The sequence below is a fragment of the Ruditapes philippinarum genome, unplaced genomic scaffold (genome assembly GCF_026571515.1).
Source record: "Ruditapes philippinarum isolate M1 unplaced genomic scaffold, ASM2657151v2 ctg3221_1_1_1_1, whole genome shotgun sequence".
NCBI lineage: Eukaryota > Metazoa > Mollusca > Bivalvia > Venerida > Veneridae > Ruditapes > Ruditapes philippinarum.
The window spans coordinates 63469-80313 of NW_026864889.1; the positions used below are offsets into that span (position 1 = coordinate 63469).

Genomic DNA, 16845 nt, shown 5'->3' on the forward strand with positions numbered 1-16845 from the left:
ACAACACATTCAACTCAAACTTGACATATGGATATGTCATGAGAAAATACAGGTCAAGTTCGAATTTGGTTGTGGTTCAATGATTTTTGGCAGAGTTATGCCCCTTTTACTTTGAAAATAATATGAAATTTTCAGCTTCCGTTCATTATCTCCATAAAGGTACAACACATTCAACTCAAACTTGACATATAGATGCGTCAAAGGAATGTGCAGGTCAAGTTCAAATTTGGTCATGGTTCAATGATTTTTGGCAGAGTAATGCCCCTTTCACTTTGAAAATAATATGAAATTTACAGTTTCTGTTCATTATCTACCCAACAGTGTTACATATTCATATTAAATTTGACATATGGATATGTCAAAGGAATGGGCAGGTCAAGTTGGAATTTGGTCATGGTTTGATGATTTTTTGGAAGAGTTATGTCCCTTTCACTTTGAAAATAATATAGATACATCTTAGGAATAAGCAGTTTAAGTTTGAATTTGGTTGTAGTTCAATGATTTAAGACAAACTTATCTTTCCTGAATGTTGGAAACATTTTGAACTTTCACTTTCAGCACTCTTACTTTTAGCCATTATTTTGGCTACAAATATGCAATATGCTATTTTTAAAAGGTTTAGACTGAATAATTTCAGTGCCTTGAACATTGTATGAAAATGGTTTGTGTTAACATTGAAAAGTTTTAAGGGCTTTGAACTTAAAATGAAAAAAATAATTAAAGCACCATCTGAAATTTTGGCTGCATGCGGGGGCATCCGTGGCATGATGACACATTTCTAGTTATTATTATTATTATTCCAGTATGACAATGAATACATATTGCAAAGAAAATTATGACATTGAAATGACATGTTACAATATTCTAATTCATATTAATTTTTAATAATACCTGTTTAGAATTTATGTACATATCTGCTAGAAAACAGTCTTGAAACTAGATAACAATATAAAAACAATATGTTTTAACAGACACAGGGTACTATTCAGACAAGAGCAGTTAAGACACTATTCAGACAAGAGCAGTTAAGACAAATAATAAATTTAGCACATTAAATATAAAATGTCACTTCCAGGGAATTCTGTAGAAAGTTTCACAGATTTACATTAAGATTGTTTATTTTCATTATTGTCCCTTTTGTGTTATTTTCTTTGTGTTTTTAATATTCATCCCAACAATTTTTAATACATTCATGTAACAAAAAATCAATAAATATCAATATAAACACATGTGTGTATGTTACTTTGATTTATCTCATGTCATTTTACTTTCAGATGAATTGTAACACACAAATCTTTGTTTTTGTAGTCACTATACAGAGAAGTACATCATTTTGCTGTGTATTCCTTTCAAGTTTTGAACATGAATCAAACATTTCATAATGTTACATGTATTCAAGAGAATGATTCAGTAAAGTTATCACTTCATGAAATATAAATATTTCATTTTGACATACATTAATACACTTAAGACAAGTGAATATACAGTCAGTACAAACATGTACCATCCAAGGTATACACTCAGAAACAACTAAAAGACTTTAACCTATGTATATGTTTTCATTAATCATTAATAAAACAAGCATTCACATAAAGCATCCTACATGCATCCAGGATAATAATTGTAGATCACTGACTATCCCTTTGTGACCATACTCAAGTGTTATTTTTATTCATGTGCATGTAGAAACAAAGTTTTTATGGAATGTATGAAATTATACATAACCTACTTTATTCAATATAAATTGATGAAATGTTTAATAGTCTATATAACTTTCTTCTTAGCTATCTTTAGGACTGACTTTTATGTCCTTTGTTGGCCATATAACAAGGTCACAACACTTGGCCCCTTTAAGGGAAAGCTGTCCTTGGATATTGATTCCAACCATAGGATTGTTTAGCTGTAAACCTTCCATAATTCAGCAGTAATCTGAAACATTACAGAGAATAAACTGACTTAAAATCAAATAATAAACATTGTAATTTGATACAATATTTTTTTACAAACTATCTCATATGAAATGTCAAGAACAGATAAATATGAAAATTTATAATTCAAATGAAATCCTTATAACTAAATGTTAATAGTTTTTATTCAATAATTCGGTATGTCTTTGTAATAATATTTGTCAGTCACAGCCATTGAGCTTTTAAATAGGTTCTTACTGTTGAATTTTTTTGATATTCCTCTATAACTGTCAGTTTTCTGACAGTGTAAGGTAATTTTCTTTTGTAATACTGTTTCTAAAATAAGTTTGTCCCACTACTGACCCTGGTGATATACAGCCTCATCTCTTTTACAAACACATTGATCAGCAGATGCACCAAGTACTAACTATTCATGCTGCCTTATATCTGTAAGGAAAATCAGATAAAAATTCAGCTACAATTTCATAGACTCTATATAGCATGTACATGTATAAAAGAAAATCAAGTGATACCTGAAAAGAAGCCTACTAGGATAATATCTACATAAACTTTAACAAACCTATGAGTAAATATGATAATGATTTCCACAAATCTAACATTACTACAATATATTACAATAGTATTTGTTTAAATGTGGAAACAAGACACTTAACATCTGAAGACACTTCACATCCCAAAATCATTAAGACACTTCACCCATCATCCCTGATTATTTCTAGAATAAATATTTCATCAACAAATAAACCTTTTGTTTGTTAATTTTCTTTTTTTAGTATTTTTTTTAGAAAATGTTTAACTCAAGGCAATTTTCAAAATTTTTAACACTGACAAGTCAACTTACAACATGGAACTTTGATATATTACATCATTTTCTGAAACATTACATGAAAGACAATTTTTAAGTATCAATGTGACATGAAATTAAAGAAAAATCTGCTATATAATTGTTGATAAAAAATATTATGTGTGATTTTCAACATAACTATCAATGTACTGTCAAACTGGGACATACATGTTTTTTCCAGTATCAATGTTAGAACAAATGAGGGGTGAAAGAGATATCTCATATCTAAGATAGTAGGTCACCCACTTTAAATGACTAATACAAAATAAGTTATTTTAAATAGCCAAACTTATTTTGAAGTTTTAATGACTGATAATTATATTTTAGAAAAAAATATAAAGTACTTAACTGATTATCATTAATACCATATAAATATATTAGGGGAAAAGGAATATCTCTACAATATTTTGATTTGGTCCATACATATTATATAACAAGAAATGTGTTAAAACAATGAATATTTTAATCACCATAATTAATTGCATTTCACATGTTCCACCTTAATTTGTGTAAAGCACATAACAACACATAACCAAAAGGTGAGGTGTAGTGCTTTAATCAGATTTTGGCTTTAGCAAACAACAGTGCTCCAGTTTCATTTGCATTCCCATTACAGCACTGTACTTTATGTTAACATCATATGTTGCCATGTTGATTTTACATTATTAGCACATGTCTTTCACCTAGATACTGTAGCAACTTCATTGAAAGGTCTACAAAAGATGATACTTAGCTTATTATAACAATGAAATTGGTTTTATAGCTTGACAATTACACAATTATTATTGACAATTGTTAGATCTATGTTCTGCCCGAAATCTGCACTATCCGAAATTTCTGTACTAAAATATTTCGAAAAGAAAAGTAGGAAACGGTATAGAATGTTGTAAGAATTATTTGCTAATCTGGCTACAGCTGTGACAGGAGTTATATTAAACACACATATATACGTCGGTTGTACTAAAATGAAAGTAATATAACTAACCATAGCTTCTTTGTGGAAATTATCCAGAGATTAAACTGAAAGTGATAGTTGCGTCCCTGGGATGTTAAATAGGATCAGCACTGTACATAAACATGTACGCGGAAAACCTACGTTAGTTGAAAACTTCAATTGTTCAAATATTTGTGTTTGAAAGTTCCTATCGGGAATTATGCAAAAATGGCCGCCATTTTTAAGATCTTTAGCCTACTTACGACTGGTCTGAAGCAGCCTTAAAGTTACGACGTTAATCTACGACGTCTTAGCTACGACCATGTTGATAAAACGCGACGTAGCCGTAAGATCGGTCGTACGACCAAATCTTAGCTACGACCGGGCGTACGATCGTTGATAAAACGGCACCTTGGTAGATCTAATAGTAGCATCTTTCTAAAAAAAAACTTTTAAATTTCTTTCGTTGAAATTCTTGCAATTCTACTGTACACAGTACAGTAGATCTACAGTAACTTCTACAGAGTTGCTGACTTTTTGTAAGTTCAAAGTACACTACAATACTGTAGAATCTAGAAGCAAGTTTTATTTTCATTTTTTTACGGAATACATTTGTCGCATTATTTCTTTAAATTTCAATACTAATAAAACTGTGTATTAACGGAATACGCTTCAGCTCTCATAAAATGTGACGTCATTGTTTCAGTTTGTGCAGGTGCACATGTTCAGCGGGCTAATAACTAGTTCTCGGCCCCGGGCCGCAAATTCATAATAGGTCACGTGACACTCATAATCAGTTGAAATCATAGGCGATTTTGTTACTATATATAGTAACAAGTGTATTAGGTAGGCTTAAGATCTTAAAAATGGCGGCCATTTTCGCATAATTCCCGATAGGAACTTTCAAACACAAATATTGAACAATAGAAGTCTTCAACAAACGTAAGTTTTTCGCGTACAAGTTTATGTTCAGTGCTACTGTAAATCTATTTTAACATCCCAGGGACGCAACTATCACTTCCAGATTAATCTCCGGATAATTTCCACGACGAAGCTATGGTTAGTTATATTACTCTAATTTTGGTACAACCAATGTATATATGTGTGTTTAATATAACTCCTGTCACATCTGTAACCAGATAAGCAAATGATTCTTACAATTTTCTATACTGAGTACCGTTTCCTACTTTTCTTTTCTTAATATTTTAGTACAGAAATTTCGGATAGTGCAGATTTCGGACAGAACATAGATCTTACAATTGTCAATAACAATTGTGTTTATTGTCACGCTATAAAACCAATTTGATTATTATAATTAGTTAAGTATGTTCTTTTGTAGACCTTTCAATGAAGTTGCTACAGTATCTAGGTGAAAGACAAGTGTTAATAATGTGAAATCAACATGGCAACATTATGTTAACCTACAGTACAGTGCTGTAATGGGAATGCATATGAAACTGCACCACTGTTGTTTGGTAAAGCATGCACATGTATGCGAAATGAGTATCTTTAGATCCAATTTGGTGTATCACATGATAAGAGGATTGTAAACAAAGGACAAGTAACTTGTGAGTTTGAAATATAGACAGTTTTAGAGGTTTTAGAGTTCACTTCACCCCTCTGATTAAAGCACTACACCTCCCTTTTTGGTTATGTGTTGTTATATATATGTGCTTTACACAAATTATGGTTGAACATGTGAAATGCAATCAATTATGTTGATTAAAATATTCATTGTTTTAACACATTTCTTGTTAATTGTAATAAGTATTGACCAACTCAAAATAGAGATATTACTTTTCCCCTAATATATTTATATGATATTAATGATAATCAGTTAAGTACATTATATTTTTTTCTAAAATATAAATATCACATTAAAACTTCAAAATAAGTTTAACTATTTAAAATAACATATTTTGTATTAGTCATTTAAAGTGGGTGACTAACTATCTTAGATATGAGATATATCTTTCATCCCTCATTTGTTCTAACATTGATACTGGGAAATACATGTATGTCCCAGATTGACAGTACATTGATAGTTATGTTGAAAATCACACATAATATTTTTTTATCAACAATTATTTAGCAGATGTTTCTTTTTTTTATGTCACATTGATACTTTAAATTGTCTTTCATGTAATGTTTCAAAAAATGGTGTAATATATCAAAGTTCCATGTTGCAAGTTAACTTGTCAGTGTTAAAAATATTGAAAATTGCCTTGAGTTAACATTTTTATAAAAAAAAAATACTAAAAAAAGAAAATTAACAAACAAAAGGTTTATTTGTTGTTGAAATATTTATTCTAGAAATAATCAGGGATGATGGGTGAAGTGTCTTACTGATTTTGGGGTGTGAAGTGTCTTCAGAGGTTAAGTGTCTTGTTTCCACATTTAAACAAATACTATTGTATTATATATTGTAGTAATGTTAGATTTGTGGGAATCATTATAAGATTTACTCATAGGTTTGTTAAAGTTTATGTAGATATTATCCTAGTATGCTTCTTTTCAGGTATCACTTGATTTTCGTTTATACATGTACATGCTATAATAGAGTCTATGAAATTGTATCTGATTTTTTATCTGATTTTCCTTACAGATATAAGGCAGCATGAATAGTTAGTACTTGGTGCATCTGCTGATCAATGTGTTTGTAAAAGAGGACATTAACAACGATGAGGCTGTATACCACCAGGGTCAGTAGTGACAAACTTATTTTAGAAACAATAATATAAAAGTAAAATGACCTTTCACTGTCAGGTAACTGACAGCTATAGATGAATATATGAAAATCAACAGTAAGAACTTCTCAATGACTGTGACTGACAAATTCACATTTTTCAAAGACATACAGAATTATTGAATAAAAACTATTCACATTTAGTTTATAGGGATTTCATTTGAATTATACATTTTCATATTTATCTGTTCATGACATTTCATATGAGCTAGTTTGTAAAAAAATATTTATCTAATTGCAATGTTAATTATTTGATTTTAAGTCAGATTATTCTCTGTAATGTTTCAGATTACTGCTAAATGATGGAAGGTTTACAGATAAACAATCCTATGATTGGAATCAATATCCAGGGACAGCTCTCCCTTACAGGGGCAAAGTGTAGTGACCTTGTTATATGGCCAACAAAGGACATAGAAGTCAGTCCTAAAGATAGCTAACTAAAGAAGAAAGTTATATAGACTATTAAACATTTCATCAATTTACCAATATCTGTAAGGTCTTTATATGAATAAGGTACATTGTGTATAATTTAATACATTCCATAATAACTTTGTTTCTCCATGCACATGAATAACAGTAACACCTAAGTATGGTCACAAAGGGACAGTCAGTGATCTACAATTATTACCCTGAATGCATGTAAGAAGCTTTATGTGAATGCTCTTAATGATTAATGAAAACATTTACATAAGAGTAAATTTTATTGTAAAAATGTGATGATAGGAAATTGTATGGTACAAATGTAACATATCTGTTTTAAACATGATGTTTTATCTACTAACATGTAGAATATCACCACTGACCAGTCATCCATGGTCTGACCACAGGTGATATATTTTTAATTAATTTGTGGAATAGTGCCACTTTTTACAACACTCAAGAGATTTATTATCAAAATATCTGATAGCATTAAAAGTCATTTCTTCGTTTATTTTTCTTTTATTGAAGGTCAGTTGGGATAATCTAACTTTTATGATGTAAACGTTCTTATAATCTTGCTTTACTGTTATCAGTAGGAACTAACTATCAATTGTATAGGGAAAATGATACATGATGTAGTCTCTTATAATTTTATTGTAGAATGGTAATATGTACTTTTTTATCAATTTTAGTATGTTTTATGTATATATGTATGCATATGAAAGAGACTGAAATAAACAAATTTTATACATAGGTTAAGGTCTTTAAGTTGTTTCTGAATGTATACTTTGGATATTCAAATGGAATTTTGTTCTTTGTTATAAAGTTCCCTTTTGGTCATCATGTAGCATGTTACAAAAGCCATAAAATATATTTTTATTTACATTTCATGTAGAGTTTCCTTCCATGGGCGTAACCCGTTTCCTTATATGTTTTTTAATTTGCATTTCTTTGTAAAAGACAACAACGACATACTGTTGGAATAAATTAAAAATTACTTTTTATCATTAAAATCTGTTACGATTGTCTCCTGAGATAACGTTGAGAAGAATTAAAAGTGAAATTTATCTAAAATAACCATTAAGGGCCTCAATATTCGGGCATGCGCAGAACAGATTATTCCCCGCATGACCAGGCCATGAAATTACTAGTAAACATGGAAATGGTAGTAAATAAAAAACTGAATCAACAATATTTACCTGAGAGTGGTTTTGTTGTTATTTACTTTGAAATAGAAATAGTGTGTACGATTCAGACCGGATGATTTTTTCAATCGAAGCAAAAAATAAAGAACTACTCGGCAGAAATAGATTTTGTCCGGTAAACCGATTGTCCAGTAAATATGAAGGAGCCCAGTATTGTTTTCAACTTTCCTTTAATCTTAGCTGAAACTGCTAAAAAAGACTCTTCTTATGTTTGCAGTTGTTGTTAAGCATTTTACCTCAGAGCCCTGTACATTTTTTTTAATTCAAGCGTCAATGTCATGAATGCACAGACAGGTTGAACTTTGGTGGGTGTCTCTGTATTCAAGCATCAACAGCGCTTTGTTCCAAGTAAAAAAATCTTAAAACAGTGGCTGTGCTTTGGAAGCCTTTTGCTTTTACAAGATACTACACGGTTGACAGATCATAATGATGAATACGTTCACGTTCTTTGACTTTTATTCAGAATATTCTTACCGATCTGCGGTAAGGGATGTAAGGGATATATTTACATAGTCATTGGTGATATTAAATTGTATCCTTAGCCGTTTTTAAGGATGATCAGAATGGCGCTTAAGTTTTCTTTTGAAGTCATGTGTCTGACACGCAGGGGGCATTTAAAAAATTTGACATCGTTTTGTAGACGGATATATATGAGCCGCGTCACGACAAAACCAACATAATGGGTTTGCGACCAGATCCAGATCAGCCTTCTTATCTGCGCAGTCTGATCAGGATCCATGCTGTTCGCTATCAGTTTCTTTACTTGTTATAGGTCTGTAAGCGAACAACATGGATCCTGATCAGACTGCGCGGATGCGCAGGCTGGTCTGGATCCATGCTAGTCGCAAGCACAATATGTTGGTTTTGTCGTGACGCGGCTCATATTATGTCCTCTTTTTGATGCATCTCTATATTTTGATCCGCAAATAAGTATCTATTTGTTTTTATCAATGATTTACCGTTTTTTATTAAATAAAGATCAATATACAATGTATCCCATGTAAACAATTTTTTTAAATCTTTTAGAAAAGAAATATAATGGCATTCTAACTCAAAAAGACTTATTTTTTTGTGCATTATTGAGTTAATTTGGAAACAAAACGTATTAAATGTCCTTTTTGCTCATCCCCATTGCATTGCAGGTATTAAAGCTACTTCGACGTTCTGTTTATGAAGGACTTCGTGTTTATATGACAGGTGCGCGGGAAATCACGTGACCCGGAAACGTACTTTCAACTGTATGGTAACTGTTTATACGGTCGTACGACCAAAAATGGTCTTAGCTGCGAATGAGGGCGTACGACCGTGTTCATAAAACGGAAATGTGGAAATCGTAAGCTCGGTCGTAAGTATCGGTTACATGTAAGATAAGATCGCAGTTACGGCCGTCTTTGTTGATAAAACGGCACCCTTTAAATTCTGTTTGGGGTATAATTATTGCCTCTCCTGATCTGGGTTCGGAGCCTTCTAAATGCCCTGCTATGGTAACTGGAATGTGTCGGGGCTGCGTCCTGTGAACGTTGCCTTTACTTTGTTGATCTCTATTCTCTTTTTCTTACTATTATCTCGCTATCAATCCCTTTTACCCCGGGGAGTAACAATATGTCGATAACATTAAAGCAGAGATCAGTCACTAGTAAGATGGCATTCCAATAATACAGAAGTGTATCAATATATCGGATAGTTTGTTTGTTTCATTTTACGCCTTTTCCCAACAGTATTTCAGTCATATAGGCGGGTAGTTTCCTAACCATCGTTCCCGGAGTGTTACACCAGTACTAGGCTACCTTCCTCCGTGCTAAACTACCAATGCATCTCCCGGGGATCGAACCCACGTCAGAGAGGTAACTGGAATAGAAGTCATCGACTCTAACCCGTCGACCACGGAGGCGGTTATATCTGATAGAGTATGTCATGATATAATGAATAATGATAATAAAATAATATTAGAGGCAGATATTAAACGAGTTCAATAAAACGAGTATTGAAGTTACACGAAAAAAAAATCATATTTTTCACATATCCAAAATAACGGCTGTTTAAAGTAAAAAAAGTATTTTTTCATTGAAGCGCTTACAGTGCAACGTTTCATTTGGCGCATCTTTATGTTGTTTAAACTGAAATAAGCAATACAATAGTTTGAGTTGCTTCTTTTTTGCAAAACGAAGCTGGCTTAAAGTTGAGCTTTTACATTCAATTTCGGTACAAAAGCACTGTCTGATATTATTTACTAGAGATAAACACACTAGGCACATGACTACCTTAAAAGGTTCAAGGATGAATGAGTTGTTATCTAAATTTGAGTTATAGTGAAAATTTCAAGTAGATTTTTTTTTTACGAGATAGTTCAAATGAAAAAAATGTAATGTTTTTGTGATAACTTATACTAAGATTTGAATCATTAGATATACATTTTTAACACATCTCTTTGCACAAATCTCTAATGTAATCTTTGTATGATCAAACATTTTAAAGTTACGAAATATTTTTAACGGATTTTGAAGAAGAAAGTTTATAAACTATTCCTATTAACCATATTTTTATTTTTACGTCCTAAAATGATTAAAATTAGTCACATGATATGAATGAAATCGTATATAAAGCTTTATTATCCGTGCGCACTTCAATTCATTTATCGGAGCTCAAAGAAGGAACTGCCGTAAGTACATACAATTTACTTTTGCGTTCCTTTTTTACAATCTTTTGATATTTACTGTTTAAACAATCTAAAAAAGATGAGGTAAACTGCTGTAAATATTTGTAATTTCATTTTATTTCTGTGTTCCATTTTGATAATCTAAACACATGAATTGTGAAATAATCGGAATGTTGATATCATATAAGATAATAAGAACATTGAAGTGGGATCGCAGTTTGTGGTGCATAACGGCGTTACAAACTGTTTGTCCAATCTTGTGTAATTGAATTGAAAATAACTTTTTAAACATTAAAACGTTTTATAAAAACTACATAAAGGTTTGGGCTATTTTTTTTAATTTGCATGATTATCATGTTAAATTGAAATCATCCAGTTGGACAATACAAAAACAGTTTTCAAGATAAGAAAAAAAATATCATTATGAATAGTCGGTGTCGCGCAATAACCACTTAGGTGTAACCTGGTCCAGGGTTTATACATATTTCTATAACTTGCCTGTAACTATTTTTTACAAACAAATCGTTGAAAAAAGGTACAAACCTTCATCATAAAAGAGTTATTGCGATGCATATATTTGAATATTCTAACAATATTTATTTTCTTCCGAATATATGTAGGAATAGAGCAAAATCGCCAAAATTGTACGGCATCTTGCCTGAACTATTTCATTTAGATAGTCTTTATTGATTCCAAAATTGATTCAAAATTTAAGTTTGTATACATTGGAAGGAATGTTTTCCACATCCCGACAATCTCTGAAACAGAAACTTTTACTTTAGTTTTACCCTGAGCTAATGCGTCGAGTCAGTGCGCACAGTAGACAAATACTACCGGTGTCAATATGTAGGTTGTCGTTCCGTTCAGAAACGCATTTATGAGGTTAAAACAATCATCCGTTGTTTGCATCTCATGTATTCCACGAAAGATTAGGGTATTACGTCTGGTTATGTCTTTTGCATTAATGCTACGATACTCAAGTGTTTTCAGACGTACCTTGGTAGAATCATTTGCTTGAAGATGCATATAATCACTAGACTTGGCAAAATAACTGAGTTTTCACGGAGCAAAATTTTACCGTGCTTCACTATAATTGTGTTACGCATCACCTTTGTGTAGTTTGAATTGTCTTTCCTGACGGTATATGCATGCTCATTTTATTGATCTTGATGTTTTAGTACAATTAAGTTCTCAAATATTTATTTCTTATCTCATACATTTTTAGCTTTTTATGCTGTAATTCAACATTAGAATTGTATACTTTTATTGATTACACTAAATTGTGATAATGTTGAAAATTTATTGTACTTGTTATAAAACAATTTCCTTTACTCAGTTTATTCTTTATTATGCATTCAACAACATCTGTGATGCTTAAATTATCAATTATTAAGTTATTATTCTTAAATCTGTCTTCTACCTTATCATTTATTTCTTATTTATTTTTTATTTACTGTTGATACAAGGCAGGCAATACGAGGAAAAAAGCCAGCAACACATAATGGGAAAATTTATTTCAGAAAAATGTACAAATAAAAATAAATATATTTAAAAGTACCTTAAGTCCACAATATAAATATAAAATATTCCAAAAATCTTTAATTAAATTGAGAACTCTTGTTCCTTATGATGGATTCAGGGGTCCGATGGGTAATGGTCACCAGTGCTTAAAATAGATTTTTACATTTTTGCCCATATAGCCTTTATTTATTGCTCCGCTAAAAAATCGGATTCAATAACTTATTCCGATTATTATATCGGTTCCCCCTTCGGTGATTCACAGCGTGTCATATTAATGAATGAGAACCGGAAAGTAGTTCTGCTGTACATGAATTCGAAAGCTATAAATAGCTATAAATGTTCTGATTTTTGACACTTCGATTATAAATTTCTTATTTCCCTTTTTGTGTAGTTCATGAAATTACAATTTGTTACATTTTGAATTACATTAACACACAGCATATCAAGTATACTATTAGTGATTGAATTTGAATTTGAATATAAAGAAGATTTCAGGCATAAGACTTTAACAATTTTGCTTTTGATAATTATTCTAAATTTATATTCATGAAACTAAATGTTTAATAATAACATGTTGATATATCGGTTGTTTTGAAATAATTATAACTTTAGTATATAAGGTTACATTTCATTGATATTATTGGTAATGCACGGAGGTAAATAATCAACACTTTGTGCTACAAAATAACTCTTTAAGGGCATGACTGGTGACATGTCCGGGATACTTTGATCTGCAGTTTGAGCATGAAGTGTTTTGGGGGTTTTTATGAATGGTTTTAAAGCAATTCAGCAAAAAGTGTATTGATCTCCCAATAAATCAATTAACAATAGCTTTTTATATATCACCAATGTTTCAAGTAGCTTTTATATATTTGATTCGCATAGTGAATTTCCTCATACCTGCCTATAGTTCAGGTAACAGTCTTCTATCAGTATTGAAAGAAACCGTTGTTTCTTAATTTGACATGAAAACATGCATGAAATATTACTATATTATTAGTCCCTTTTGTTACTATTTGTATATTTTTTACAATTATAATAATAAAAAACAGACTTTGATATTTTATCACTATTTGTATATTTGTTACAATTATAATAAAAAAAAGACTTTGATATTTTTATCATCTTATGTTACTGACTACAGTAGTAACACAAACAGAACATAGTACAGCCATGTCACATAACATTTACACGTCTTGTAAGTCTTGATTGTATTCAATGGCATTACTTTCCTTACCAGGAAGGCATCATTGAAAGCATTTTTTTTTTCAAATTAAATATCAGGCCCCTCTTTTTAATTATGGATAGAGCATAAGATAAGTATAATTATGCAAAAATGGTTGACAAAACATTCGGAAAAAATTAACAAAAGTAATGGATCTGAATATAACATGACCTGTGCGGAGGAATAATTTGGTTAGGTGTCTGTAATGAGCGCATTTTTTGCGCGGATCTTCTCAATTTGCTGCATTGCAGCAACATTTGTACTTGTTGCCATGTGTCTTTCATATTTGAAAGGATACTAACTTGCATGGTATTGTTCTTTGGATTTATTTAGGGGGCAGTTGGATTATGGTCACCTGTACTAAAAGTAGATTTTTATACGCCCGAAAAAATTTCGGCGTATATTATTATGCACCTGGTTGTCCGTCCATCCGTCTGTCTGTCCGTACGACCTCAAGTGACGTTATTGGGTGAATATCCATGTTCATTTCGTACAGACGGTACTTGTTGGAAAAAGGTTGCTTATGTGGTGCAAATACGTTGCTTATGGGGTTTTAGAGATCAATGGAGATCAAAGAAAAAAAAAACGATATGTCAACTCAGTAGGAACGTCCGTCCGTTCGTCTGTTAGCACGTTTTCTTGTCCGGCCTGTGTCTTTTGAACCGGTTATAGAATAGAAAATGAAATTAGTCGCCTATGATTTGATGCAGAGAGTGCGTTTTCTCTTTGCTGCAATTTTCAAGTTTCAACTGGTAGTTAATGATTTGTACATGAAGGTGGCTAGGGTAAAACCTTTATATATAAAAACAGTAATCTTGAAGTAAGAAATTTTAGACATAGTCTTTTAAGCATTGTATCAAAAAATTTAGAAAAATCAGCGTATTCGCAACTTGAAAAGTTGTTAGTTGGTAATGGATTATCGTATGAATTACAGTCAGGTTTTAGAAATTCCTATTCCACTGACACATGCCTTATCCATCTAATGGATCATATCAGAAATAACAATTCCAAAGGTTTATACACAGGTATGATAATGTTAGACCTACAAAAAGCATTTGATACTGTTAAACATGATATTTTATGTTGAAAACTAAAATTGATGGGTATCTCAAATATTGACTGGTTTTTGTCTTATCTTAAAGGTAGAAAACAAACTGTTAGTGTTGATAATATTTTATCAGATTATATGACTGTTACATGTGGGGTTCTCCAGGGTAGCATCCTTGGTCCTCTTTTATTATTGTGCTATGTAAATGACATGAGAATTAGTATAGATCAAGAATGTAAGCTTATTCTGTATGCCGATGACAGTGCAATTCTTTTTGCTCACAAAAAAAAACAAGTATTATTTCTCAAAAACTTGAATAAACACTTGAGACTTCTTCATCTTGTCTTGGCTTGTAGATAACAAATTGTCACTTTATGTAGGAAAGACGGAATGCCTTTCTTTTTGGTTCCAAGCGTAAACTACTGAAACAAGTAAAAGAGTTAAAAATTGTTTGCAATGGACATATTATTGAATCCACAAAATCTGTCAATTATCAAGGTTTATATTTTGATGATTCTTTGTCAGTTGAATATATTGTTACAGTATTTTTACAAAGGCAAATTCACGTCATAGTTTTTGTAATGGCAAGCAAATGGTTAAGATTTTAGGACTGGAAATGATATATGCTCAGCACTAATACAGTGTAACCTCGATTATGCATGTTCTTCTTGGTACCCGAGTCTGAACAAGTGTTTTCAAAGTAAGCTTCAAATTTGTCAACATAAAATTGTTCGATTTATACACGGCATTGGACCTAGAGATAATGTCAATAATGTTTTTCTTGATAATATGTCTTTATTAAATGTAGAAAACAAAAATAAGTAAGTACGTCTTAATTATGCTTTTAAAATTGTTTAAAACCATTGCCCTTTATATATGAAAGAACATTTTGTACCTGTTAGAGACATTCATTCTTATTCAACGCGGGCGATTCACTTCATTTTTATGGTCCCAAGAATGTATGAGAAAGATAATGTAACTTTTATTTCAATAAGCAATTAATAATTGGAATTCCTTGCTTATAGGCATAGGTTCTCGTCCAGTCTTGGTGCCCATATAAAAAAATGAAGTTTAAAAAAAAAATTGAAAAAAAAAATTTTGAAAAAAAAAAAACAAAAAAAAACAACATCAAAATAACTATTTTGGGTTGAGTTTAAGAAAAAAAGAAATTGAAATTTTTTTTCCCTATATACCATTACTACGAAAAGGTCACCTAGTCGCCGTAACGCTACGGAGCTTTACTAGGACACACTGTGGAACAACCACAATGTCGAGTTCTGTAACAATTAAAACTATTTTGCTACTCTTTACACATTGTGCATTTAGAAAATTGTTAACATTCTTATTGTACCTTACATACAATCTTAAATAACTTATATTTAAACACGGACACTCCAATTTGTTAAAATTTTGCAAAACAACAGTTATTGTCGGCCATTTTGTCGAAATCGAAAGTACAAAACTAAACCGTAATGTTTCGCTGTTCTTGTCCCCTACGACTACGTTCGCTGAACAATAGACAACAGTAACCAATAAATTGATGGTTACCGTTGTCTACTGTTTCTCGCACGTAGTCGTAGGAAACCAGGAGAGCGGACCAGTACGATGTATGTTTTGTACTTTCGTTTTTGACAAAATGGCCGACATTCAACGGAATTTTGCAAGATTTTAACAAATTGGAGTGTCCGAGTTAAAATGTAAGTTATTTAAGATTGTATGTAAGGTAGATGAAGAATGTAAACAATTTTCTAAATACATGATGTGTAAAGAGAAGCAAAATAGCTTGTATTGTTACAGAACTCGACATTGTGGTTGTTCCACAGTGTGTCCTAGTAAAGCTCCGTAGTACGGAATGCCGTTAGGGCCATTGCCTATGAATGTGTTGATCTGAAACGCAATAGTCGATAGTACGATGGTGAAAACGCGAAATCACGAAACTGCAATGGTGAAAATGCGAAAGCACGATGATGAAAACGCGAAAGTACGATGATGAAAACGCGACAGTACGATACTACGATGATGAAAGCGCGATAAACTATCGTGTCTTCACCATCGTACTGTCGCGTTTTCACCATCGTAGTTTCGTGATTTCGCGTTTTCATCATCGTACTGTCGCGTTTTCACCATCGTACTGTCGCGTTTTCACCATCGTACTATCGCGTTTTCACCATCGTACTATCGCGTTTTCAGCATCGTACTGTCGTGATTTCATCATCGTACTATCGCGTTTTCATCATCGCACTATCGCGTTTTCACCATCGTAGTTTCGTGATTTCGTGTTTTCACCATCGTACTATCGACTATCGCGTTTCAGATTA

General features: G+C 31.7%; 2 long non-coding RNA genes across 3 annotated transcripts; one reads left to right on the forward strand and one right to left on the reverse strand.

Moving 5' to 3' along the window:
* Positions 1 to 609: 609 nt before the first annotated feature.
* LOC132727185 (uncharacterized) lies at positions 610 to 4358 on the reverse strand. 2 transcript variants are annotated; one of them, XR_009625307.1, is made up of 3 exons: positions 3758 to 4358; positions 2271 to 2354; positions 610 to 1929 (listed from the first exon to the last, which is right to left on the reverse strand). It is a non-coding gene; the product is annotated as an uncharacterized LOC132727185 (long non-coding RNA). The 2 variants fall into 2 exon arrangements; XR_009625306.1 differs by having other exon boundaries at positions 2271 to 3485.
* A 248-nt stretch (positions 4359 to 4606) lies between these two features.
* Positions 4607 to 7621, forward strand: LOC132727183 (uncharacterized). The gene is made up of 4 exons (XR_009625304.1): positions 4607 to 4765; positions 5046 to 5274; positions 6312 to 6408; positions 6741 to 7621. It is a non-coding gene; the product is annotated as an uncharacterized LOC132727183 (long non-coding RNA).
* The last annotated feature ends 9224 nt before the right edge of the window (positions 7622 to 16845 follow it).